Raw genomic sequence first — 10,427 nt, 5'->3', positions numbered from 1 at the left:
GCGGGCAAGCCGACCACAGGCCTTCTTCTTCTGGCAGCGGAAAGGATGTTGGATCTGGTGTCGGAAAACCCAGAATCATGTCCCCATCTCCGCCAACCTTTAGTTGCCTGGCCTCCAGCAGGCTTTCAACCACTTCAACTGAGTGAAATAAGTCAGACAGAGAAAGACCGATATCATATGATACCTTTTATATGTGGAATCTAAAAAAAAAATGATACAAATGAACTTATTTACAAAGCAGAAATAGAGTCACAGATGTAGAAAATAAACTTTTGGTTACCGGGGGGCGGGGGGGGGGGGAAGCAGAATGGGGGAGGGGAGGGAAGGGATAAATTGGGAGACTGGGATTGACAAATACACACTACTATATATAAAATAGAAAACTAATAAGGACCTGCTGTGTAGTACAGAGAACTCTTTTCAGTACTCTGTAATGACCTATATGGGAAAAGAATCTAAAAAAGAGTGGGTTATGTATGTGTATAACTGATTCACTTTGCTGTACACCTGAAACTAACACAACATTGTAAATCAAGTATATGCTAATAAAAATAAAAAATAAGTAAACCACTCCAACCTTGAGTTTAATCTCATCTCTATCCAAAACCCAGTGGAGTTTTATCAGCACAAGCTGATAAAAATCAGTAAAAGGTAAAATAGATAGCTAGTGAGAAGCTGCTGCACAGCACGGGGAGATCAACTCAATGATGGGTGAAGACTTAGAGGGGTGAGGTAGGGAGGGTGGGAAGGAGTCACGGCAGGGAGGGGATATGAGGATACATGTGTAGATGCAGCTGATTCACTGTCTTGTACAGCAAAAACTGGCACAACAGGGTAAAGCAATTATATTCCAATAAAGGGCTTAAAATTTTTTTTTAAAAATTAAAAAACGCAACAAAGGGGTCACAGCCGTTTGCCAACTGAACGGCACTTGGTACGAAGTGGTGTATGTTCCCATTTTGCAAATGAGAAGCGCGAGGAGAAGGGTGGTCTGGCCACTGCCCCAAAGTCACACTGAAGTTAGGGATCAGGCTGATGCCTGTGAACCTTCGGACACGTTACCCAGACACTTCTTGTTACACCGGGATGTCTCGAGAGAAAGCAGAAAGAATACCGTTCTTCCAAATGACCACCTGCCCGAGGTGTTGCTGATGATGTGACTGTTCTCTCTGCCCAGAGACTCCATCTACAGTCAAAACAAACCAGGAAGGCTGCCTTCCCACATCCAGCTGGCCAAGTCACCATTCTCCTAAGGTGGCCAATCAGGGAAGCTGCATTTGGCCTCAATCAGCCACTGGCAGTGCCTGAAGATTCCGATAAATTCAGATAGCACAGCACTGATTTGATAGACTCCATATCTCTGGAGCCTCTGGCATCCAAAGGGCCTCTTGGTGAATGTGGTTAGCATCCCTAGACAACAAATAAAACATTCACCCTCTGGGTTTCTGTGTTGCCTTTATTTGTAAATGTCTCCTGCCTTGTTTTAATCCCAGAGCATCGGTTTTCAAAGAGTGGACCTAGGGGGGAAAATGAAGCATCAAAAGGCAAAGAAAGTTGCTGATGGCTTAAGTTTACATCTGGGCTTGCCAGCACGGTGGAAAGACGTTGCCTCTCGCAACCTGATGGGGCGGCGATGCCCCCCAAGCTTCCTTGCACTGCCCCCAACACACACGGGCATGAGAGGCATTAGGGCTCAAAGCCACATCCGTCACGGTCCCTCCCTGGCTGCCTGTTCGGTTCTAAGTCAGAACGTCAGGAGCTCTGAGCAGCAGGGAGAGTTAGTAACAGACAATGTTGAGGGAGTAGAACAGGCTCCAGTGTATAGAAGGATGCTAAGCCCTCCTTTTCTCCACCTTTTATCCAAAATTCACCTCTCTATCCAAGTCCCAAACTGAGTGCCTTCTAATCAACAAGGCTTTCTCTAACTACCTTCACATTAGGTCAGGGGACGGGTGACTAGGGGACTAGGGGACGTGACCAACTCCGATGTGCTGCCTGTTTTTGTACAGCTAGGAAGTGAAGAATGTTTTTTTTACATTTTTAAACAATTACTTCTTAAATGGTTATATCAGTCCCAGCATAACAGTCTCAATTTTGCCCCTGGGTCCACAAAGCCTAAAATATTTCCTCTTTATCTGCTCTGACACTCGCAAATGTGAGACCTTGGGCAAGTCTTTAAACTCTGAGCTCTATCTTCCTCACGTGTGAAACGTGGATCACAGGGTTGTTGCCAATAACACAAGACACTGAAATCGAAGCCCAAAGCATAGTAAGTGCTCAAGCAACATTAACTAGTTCACACACACCCTCATATTTTTGCAAACACCTACATGCACAGTTGCAAAAGGTCACCCTTCAACTGTTTTAAAAAGCATTCTAGGGACTGCCCTGGTGGTGCAGTAGTTAAGGATCTGCTTGCCAATGCAGGAGACATGGGTTCAAGCCCTGGTCCAGGAATATCTCACATGCCACAGAGCAACTAAGCCCGTGTGCCATAACTACTGAGCCTCTGCACCACAACTACCGAAGCCCATGTACCTAGAGCCTATGCTACACAACAAGAGAAGTCACCGCAATAAGAAGCCCGCACACCACAACCAAGAGTAGAAACGAAGACCCAACGCAGCAAATTAATTAATTAAATATCTAAAAAAATCTTTATAAAAAGCATTCTAAATTTCCCCAACAAAGGTAAGTTAAGAAATTATGTTTTCGCCACACTAGGAAATTATTTTAACTACCGTAGGAGACAAGGGGCAATGTTCACAGCATATTTCATCATAAACCAGGTGATAACATTATGTATTATAAAGCCCATTTTTAAAATTATATTTTAAAATACAACAAAAAAGGGAACAGGGGATTTCACACTATCTAAGTTAACTCTCTCTTCCCTCCCTCCCTCCCTTTTTTCTTCTCCTTTCCTTTCCTTCCTCTTTTCTTTTTCTCTGAGATCTGCTTTTAGAAGAAAGATACAATTCAAAGAAAACAAGCTGTCATCTCATAATTTCCTCAAAAGCAACAGCTTCCAGTCTAAGCTCAATTGACTCCATGCATCGACTACACCCCCGCTTCCAGCCCCCTGCAGTCAGAGCTCGTTGATGTTCCCAAAAGTGGTCACGAGACCCTGCAGACTTCTCTGGTGTCCATCAAAGTCCCATTTGGTTGGCAAGATTCTGCCCACTAAGGCGGAGGAATGGACGTGGGCAACTCGATTCCTTAATCGCCAAAGCAAAGTGGAATTTCACTTCAACCTTCAAATAACCTGAAAATCAAATTGATCAAAGAGCCTCCTGACCAATCAGGATGACTGGACTTAAGGCAACAGCTATTTATCCAGGGCCTCCTCTGGGCAGAGCACAATTCAGAGAGAAAAGCAGCGTTGTGCAATGAGATAGAGAAGGACCAGCTCTTATGGGGCGACCTGTTGAGTGCGGGGGACTTGCAGATGGAAAACAAGTGGATGGACAAATATATATGATAAGTGCAGGTAGCCATACATGCTTCGAAGAAACCCAAGCAAGGTGACAGTTCTCCACCAGGGACGATTTTGCTATGCAGGGGACACTGGGCAATGTCTGAGAACCTTTGGGGCTGTCAAAATGGAGGGTGGATTCTCCTGGAATCTAGTGGGTAGGAGTCTGGGAAGTTGCTCAACATCCTACAGTGCCCAGGACGGCCTCCACCACAAAGAATCATCCAATTCCAAATGCCAACAGGAGCAGAGTTGAGAAATTCTACTCCAGAGAAGCCTGCGAGGTGTGAGTGGAAGGATGGAAAATTCTCACCGAGCTGCAGCTCAGACGCTGCAGTCACAGGGAAGAACAAGAGAGAGGATGAGGACACTTTGGGTGTTTCAGAGGTCAGAAAACAGGGCAACAAATGGAGGCAGAGTGGCTAACCGTGGCATTGTTCATCCACGTTGCAGATGCCATCAGTGTCCTTCTGCGTCCCCTTGGCCCCAGCAAGGACACCTGCAGCTTCAGGGGGCAATTCCCCTTGTGTGATGGCGTCTGACCTCGAGTGTCTGCCTCTCTCTGCATTTCACCGACACCTGCTCAGCCCCCCAGAAGTGCCCAGGATGGCTGGGAATGGGTAGGTAAATGCCGCAGCCCCTTGGCCCTGGCTGGCCATGCTCTGCCGTCTTCCAGGGGTCTCCTGAGATCATCTCCTCCTTGATGCATTTTCTATTGGTTTTCTTCTCCCTGCCTTTTTCCCACTTCCCCATCACTGCTTCCTGGACTCACCTCCCAAATAAATGACTTGGCCCCAATTCCTTGCCTCGGGGTCTGCTTTGGGATGAACCCACATCCAGGCAGTGCAGATACCCTGGGACTCTGACTTTGGCTATAGCCCCGGATGGGCACGCAGGCTGGTCCTGGTATATTCCTGCCTATTTTCATCCAAAGACCACTCTCTCCAGCTCAGGTCAGCGGCTGTGTGGCCAGCCATGTCCCAGGCCAAGAGGGCAGCCTCATTTCTCGTTTAGACAGAGCTGGCAACCTTCCAGTCCTATGGATGTGGACGCAGATGGAGAAATAGCTCACTGCAAGCAGTTCTCGCTTTCTTAGCAAAATGCTCAGAGAGTTAGTTCTGTCAGCTCCACTCTATCCCCTCCTCGGATCCTGTGCTCCCGGCGGTGTCAGGGGTCAGGGGGCCCATCTGCTGCCTGCATTGACCCATGACATCCCAGGCAGAGTGGGCGATCTTTGCTACAAGACTCGGACTGGTGTTGGGGGCTCTGTCACCCAGAGCCCAAGGAACACTTTCCATATGCTGCGTCCCAGCCCCTTCCTTACCCTCCGTGTCGCTAGACCTCTGGGCCTGCAGTGTGATTCTCTGTCGGAATTATTCCACTGCCCATGGGAAAATGGAGGCCTGGAACCTGGACAGGGGTGGGAGGCTTGGAAGGGTTGACGTGCTGTTGGGGCTGGTCGTGTGTGTCACAGGCCCGGAGACACCATCCGCACAGACTGTGGGGCGAATGGTTCTCCCTGGGGCTGTGGGTGCAGCCCTGTGCAGGGGAGACGGGCAGCTCTAGGTGGAGGAGGGGCAGCAGGCAGAGCGAGGAGAGGCTTCGGCAGCCAGCATCTCCCAGCGGGATGGACCCAGGCCCTGGCGGGGATGAAGCCACAGGGAGCAGCTGTTGCAAGAAAGGAGCCTGGGCTGTCCGTGCCCACACCCAGAGGAGCAGGACCAGGAGCCAGGGTCACGCAGCCCCTCCTAGCGAGGACGGATGCTGTGCGGGGTCTCCCTCCAGCAGTCACTTCTGCCTTTGGAGATGCTGTTTCAGCTCCACGGGCAGTCTATTCCAGTGCTAACCATCTCCTCTGCCCTCCAGCCTCAAAGTGACCAAGACAGACAGAAACACACACACACACACTCTCAGCCCACGTAGAAGCACAACCAGAAACACACACGTACAAACACACAAATACACACAGACACACAAACAGAAAAGATTAGATCCGTGTAGATGTGTAACTGAGTCACTTTGTTGTATACCTGAAACTAACACAGCATCGTAAATCAACTATACTCCAACATAAAATAAAAGGCAAAAAAAAAGTAAAAATAAAAACAAAACCCAAAAGACAAAAAAGCAAACAAAAAACACACATACACACAGTCACATAAGCTGACACCAACACACCAATGCAAACACTCAAAGAAACACAAACATAAAAGCATACTGAAACAGACACAGAGCAACACACACAGAAACACACATAGATATGCAAACAAAACACATACACACAAACGCCCATATACACACCAACACACACACAGAAACACAAAACACATACACACGTAAAAACATACGTAGAAACACAAACACAAAAGCCTACAGAAACACACGCATGCACACACGAAAACCCAGAACCACATACGACCACACACGACCACACATCCACAAACGCACACACACCCCCTACTACGTGCATTCACACAGAGAACTTGGACCCTCTAGGATGTCATTGCTACCCTGGTGCAATTCCTCCCAGGGCTTTAGATCCCTCCCAGGGATCTAAAGGACAGATCTAAAGGACGGATGTGATACTCAGGTCCTCCAGCCCTGTGAGGCCATGGGCACAGCCAGGCAGAAGAGTGCTGGGGTCAGAGCGCCTAGGGCAGCTAGCCTGTTCTGGTCCAAATAACAGCTCTACCCCTAAGTGATGACACAAGCCGAACCCCCATTTTCCATCCCATAAAACAAGGGTGATGATACTGCCCACCTCGCCAGGATGAAGTGCGTAAGCAGACAACGTGCTCAGATGGGGGCTTGATAGGTAACAAGTGCTTAGGGAAATTATCTCCACCAATGCTGATTCTCAGATGCCACCGCCTACGCGTTCCGACCTGTACCGCTTGGGGTGCCCATGTTTAGCATCTCTCAGATATTAGAACCCCTAGAGGGTGCCTCACACATGCTCATGAAGAATAATCTGTCTTCCCATTATGATGACCTGCCAGTGAGGGGCTGCCTGCAAGGCCTGGAGGGCGGGTATCCCACGGTCAGGATGCTGGAGTCCACTGCACAGATGCCAGTGCTACGCCAGTCCTGTGTCTTGATCCTCCCAAAGCTGCCAGCAAATGATGCTGTATGAGCCTTGCATCCTCAGTGTCAGAGCTGTGCTGGGCCAGGCAGAGCCAGGAGCAAACCGTTCCCTGACTCACTCTAATGCCTGGGCTCATAGCAGAGCTGCACTGGACCTTCTCTCAAAGTCCTTACGCAAATGCCTCTTCTCTCCCCCTCCCCTCCTCTCCCTTTCCTTCTCCTCCCCTCCCCTCTTCTCTCTCCCTCCCCTTCTTTCTCTCTCTCCCTCCCTCTCTCTCTCTTTCGCATTCTTTCCTTCTGTCTTTCTGTCTCAGTCTCAATCCCCCCCACTTCCTGCTTTTTCTCTCCCCTCAGCTTTATACTTGATCTAGGGCATAGAGACCCCCCTATCTGCACACCCCTCCCCTCCCCACCTCTCTCCCAGAGGCTCCCCTAAGATACAACACCACTTCCTAAGAGGAGGTTTTGCTGGGGTGGGGGCTAGGGGGTAGAAGAGAGCATAAAATGCTGGGCAAGGGGTACCATGCCACCGAATAGAAACAACTATTAGCTTGGAGCCAAATAGACCTGGAATTGAATCCTGATTCTGCCACTCACCAGCTCAGGGTGATGTCCTAGATGTGCCACCACATAAAGGAAGGACACAGCCGGCAATGTGTCCATCCCAGTTCCACCCCCGACCTCGACGGGGGCCCAGAGAACCCTGCCTGGGATCCTAGGAGACCACCTTCCCAGCCAGAGGCTCTATGAAGCTGTTTTTACATTCCCACCTGCACCTGGAAGCCCAGGAAGAGGATGGATGGACAGGCTTAGCAGCGAGGAGCAGAACACTCAGAGTTGAGGTGATAAGCTGGGTCAGCTGACCCTTCAACCGGTACACACAGGTAACACAAAAAGATGTGTCAGGACTATTATTCCGGTGACCCTTATGGGAAAAAGCTACAGAACTTCTCTAAACACCTTCCTACATCTGCGAGCCTGCTGACATGGTAGTTATGGCTTTGGGGAGCAGACTGAAATGACTTTGCGTCCTGGTTCCAGAACTTCCTACGCATGTCCTTCAACCTCTCTGAACTTCCACTTCCCTAGCTGGAAAATGGGCGTCAGGCTGTCTCTTGCCAGGATGTCGTCAGGGATTCTGCTCGGCAGAAACTAGGCTGCTGTCATTTTGATGGCGTTGCTATTATTCTAATGAGCTCCAAGAAGGAGGAAAACTCTCTCCAAGGATGAGAACGCCCAAGACAGCAAGGTGGCTGCTATGACACACAGCGTCTCCATCTCGCTTTTGCAGAGAGCTGGTCTTCAATCCACGCCTCGGCTAATTCCCTCCTGTCTCTCTCTGCCCCGCTGCTGCCTCCCACCCGCTTCCTCCCCATCCTCCAAGGGTGAAGTTAGCATACCACTGGGGTTAGCAGAAGGTACAAACTGAATTAGATGTTAAATCAATTTGGCCTTCCTCCCCAGGGGCGGCGCGGGCAGGTTCCACATGAATAATGATTTGTCTGAGGCAGCAAACTGGATTATTTGATCAAAAAGGGGAAAAAACAACTCATGTTCATTTTTTAATAATGGCTTTTGCATCCAGTCTCCGAGCTTGGCTAAGGGGGGCGGTGTGGGGGGGAAGGGGTGGCTGGCGGGGAAGATGAGCTGGAAAACAGAGGATAACAAAAAACAAACGCTCTTTCTTCTGCGAACTCCCATTCCAACCTCAGAATAGAGCTGGGGCCGCCCAGTCCTGCCCCTCGAAATGGTTTTAGGGTTTTCAATCTCTGAATACAAATCAGAATAACAAGAATATTTATCTCCTGTGCTTGACAATCTGGCATGCCCTGCTGTACATTTTTGCATGTATAATAGCTCATTTAGTCTTACTGTGGAGTAGGTACTACAGCTCAGTTTATAGGTGAGGAACCTGAAGCTTCGAGGACAGGGTTTCCCAAACCTGGCACTGATGACATTTTGGACTGTAATTCTTGCTTTTGTGTGTGTGTGGTGGGGGGCAAGGGTGTCCTGTGTAGGATGTTGAACAGCACCCTTGACCTCCACCCACTAAATGCAGGACCCTAGGGGACCTTCACAGGACAGGCCTTCCCCATCTCCTCTGCTTTAGCTCCTCTTTGAAGTACCCGGATAACGGTATCTGATGCACATTTCCTGAGTTGTTTTACAGATGTGAAAACCCCCCACCAAGTGGAAGATGTTAACGCCTTGATGATGATGAGCCTGTAGCCCCAGGCCTCCTGGAGCCTAAGGACCAATAATGTTAATCCTGTGATGATGCCCTGTTCTCGCACCATCAGCCAATGAGAGAATTGTGCACGAGCTGATCACAAGCCCTGAGACGCCCCTCCCTCACCTGGTCTTTAAAAATGCTTTGCTGGTGGGCATATACCTTGAGAAAACCATAATCCCAAAACATACATGTACCACAATGTTCATTGCAGCACTATTTACAATAGCCAGGACATGGAAGCAACCTGAATGCCCATCAACAGATGAATGGATAAAGAAGCTGTGGCACATATATACAGTGGAATATTACTCAGCCATAAAAAGGGATGAAATTGAATTATTTGTAGTGAGGTGGATGGACCTAGAGTCTGTCATACAGAGTGAAGTAAGCCAGAAAGAGAAAAACAAATACCATAAGCTAATGCATAGATATGAAATCTAAAAAAATTGTACTAATGAACCCAGTGGCAAGGCAAGAATAAAGATGTAGAGAATGGACTTGAGGACACAGGGGTAGGGGGGTGAAAGGGAACCTGGGACGAAGTAAGAGAGTAGCATGGACATATACACACTACCAAATGTAAAACAGATAGCTAGTTGGGAAGCTGCTGCATAGGACAGGGAGATCAACTCGATGATTAGTGATAACCTAGAGGAGTGGGATAGGGAGGGTGGGAGGGAGTCGCGGGAGGAAGCAGATACGAGGATATATGTATAAATACAGCTGATTCACTTTGTTCTACAGCAGAAACTGGCACAACAGTGTGAAGCAATTATACTCCAATAAAGAGCTGAAAAAAAAAAAAAAAAGCTTTGCTGAAACCCTTCGGGGAACTTGGGGCTTTTTAAGGCATGAGCCACCCATCTCCTTGCATGGCCCTGCAGTAAACCTGTCTCTGCTTCAGACTCCTACGTTTTGGTGTGTTTGGCCTCACTGTGCATCGAGCACACCAACCTGCACTAACAGTTGTATCACCTGCCCCAAGTTGCTACCGCCAGAAATATCTCTAAGCAACTGTCCCCCAGAGGATAAAATCAGTGTGAGTTAACAAGCTCTGGTCCAGACAGGTTAGATAAGTAGTCGAAAATCACACAGCTAGTGACTAGTTTACCTGGAATTCAACCCCAGGAAGTTTTCTAGCTCAATGCCTGGCTCCTAACTGCTCTCCCCTGTAAGAAGTCCTCCCGCACTAGGAGGGAGGTCCAGAAGGGCCAAAGGGAGACCCCACCGGTCTTGTGTTCTGGTGAGTTCCTCAGAGAGAAGATCCATGTTTCAGAGAAGTCAGGGAAAGCTGTGTAGAACTGAGACAGGATGGGACCTGGGACCCTTTGCTGCAGGGCTGCAAGGCTTGCACCTGGACAAATGTCTCCTCAAGCAACAAAATACAAAGAAATGATATGGGACTAAAAATAACTGTGGGTGCAGTTGAGGCAAATTCTAGACCAAAAGATACAAAAAGACCAAAAAAACAAAACAAAACAAAAACAAAAACCAGCTGCCTCTTCTGAAGAGCTGGGAGCAGAAACAGGGTGCGGGCAGCCAAGACTGGGTACTGAACATGCCCCCTGCACATAATGCCATCTAAGGGGTGGGGAAAGCACCCAAGCTGCCCCTCTGGCACAACGCCAGGACACA

The sequence above is a fragment of the Hippopotamus amphibius genome, chromosome 8, assembly GCF_030028045.1.
Source record: "Hippopotamus amphibius kiboko isolate mHipAmp2 chromosome 8, mHipAmp2.hap2, whole genome shotgun sequence".
Taxonomy (NCBI): Eukaryota; Metazoa; Chordata; class Mammalia; order Artiodactyla; family Hippopotamidae; genus Hippopotamus; species Hippopotamus amphibius.
Note: the sequence above shows the minus strand (reverse complement) of the source record.